Below are 1,777 nucleotides of genomic sequence, written 5' to 3' on the forward strand. Positions count from 1 at the left end.
GTGTGCCTTGGCAGTCAAACCAGGTGCCTTTGGGTCATTTATACCTCTGGGCTTTAAGGTCGTGCTCGGGCACAAGCTACAAGCCTGGAAATAAGGAAAACAAGTCGAAATTAGCGACGATTGTTTTCAGTAGATGTGCTAGGATTATCACACATCATAGTTAGATGACAGTGAATTGTGATTTCAGTTCCATTTTCAGGCTTAATAATGACTCAGCCTCCAATTGAAGACACATAGGAATGAAAGAAAACCAAAATGGTCCAAAAGTGTGCCAACTCTTGCCAGTGCCAAAGAGGAAGATTGCCACAATTTCACAAATCAATCAGTATCCCACTGGGACTGAATTGAAGTCTTTGCAGTTTTGTTTTTTATTTACTCTATTTCCATTAACCATTCACTGAAGGAAACAATTTCTTTAAGATACAGTAATTATGTACAGGGTTCCCGCCGGATCTTCTGACGACTCGACCAAGGCAACGACGNTTTCCATTAACCATTCACTGAAGGAAACAATTTCTTTAAGATACAGTAATTATGTACAGGGTTCCCGCCGGATCTTAAAAAGTCTTACATTTGATAATCTGAATTTAAGGCCTTAAAAAGGTCTTAAATACGATTTGGAAGGTCTTAAAAATAATCAGATTTGAAAGGTACTTCTGTGTTGCGATCACGTGGCCGGGCTGCAAAGTAACCAGTACGGTAATAGCCTTTCAGTTCCCCCCAACAATTTGTATTGAAATAAATCAACATGGAACCATTAATCACTAACTTTTTTTCCCCCGGCCCCTTATCGGAGAACACCCAGCTAGTAACCAAGCTAGCGGCAGTCAGAAATGTATGTATCTTCGAATCTACTTACAAATAAATATGGGGAAGTGTATGTTCAACCGTATTTGGTTGGAAAACCTCGAATTTAGTGCTTGGTTGAAGCCAGTGGGGGGGAACGTGTTTGAAGCCCGCCGCATCTTTTGCAAATAAAATTAGCGTTTGTTTAGCTAATGTAGTTAGCTATTGCAGAGTTAGCTAGTGCAGCAGCTCCCGCAACAACATCGGGGGACAACGATGAAAGATTGCAGCCAAGGCAGCAGAGCTCTGAATATAGCTCTTGTCATTCATACACACACACACACACACACACACACACNAACCCCATGATTTATAACTTAACATCTCTGTCTCCTATTGATCTGAGTATATTATAAAGAATAGCCAGTTAATTGAAGCATTATAGCACAGGCCTTTGTCAGATGGTATATTACGCTGTTTTTTTTCTGCTTCGAATAGTTCTCTCTTTTTTCACCATACGTGTGTTTGCATCCCTGATAATTGATATGACGATTATTAAATACGATTATTCATTGACTTTGAAAACATCCATTTATTGAACATTAAAACAAATAATTTGAACAGTATCTTTTTAACTGTTGATTACCCTGAACGTATAATTCAACTGAAAAACCAATACAAAAATAAATGATACATTTAAATAAATAATGTAAAAATAATAACTACCAATAAACAAGATAAACAAATATTTTGGAGCGCACTTCCACAAGCTACTAAACATTTCTAAATAAATTAGACTAAAATTAATTAGATCAAATATGTTGCAGTGCACTGTCACAACCTAGCAAAGCTAAATAATCTTTTTTTTTCCGATTATGTTGTTTTCGTAATTGTGGCAGGCCAAAATCGTAATTGCGATTAAAATCCGATTAATTGCACAGCCCTACCTTATAGCATTGATTTAATAAAACTGACTTCCTCTAACTCAGCC

General features: G+C 37.2%; 1 protein-coding gene across 2 annotated transcripts in view; it reads left to right on the forward strand.

Annotated features, from left to right (window-relative positions):
- Positions 1-1,777, forward strand: part of LOC104962550 (periphilin-1-like) — a 21,706-nt gene that overhangs the window by 4,584 nt on the left and 15,345 nt on the right. The gene's annotated exons all lie outside the window — the stretch shown is intronic.

The sequence above is a fragment of the Notothenia coriiceps genome, unplaced genomic scaffold (assembly GCF_000735185.1).
Source record: "Notothenia coriiceps isolate Sejong01 unplaced genomic scaffold, NC01 NC01_scaffold00034936, whole genome shotgun sequence".
Classification (NCBI taxonomy): Eukaryota; Metazoa; Chordata; class Actinopteri; order Perciformes; family Nototheniidae; genus Notothenia; species Notothenia coriiceps.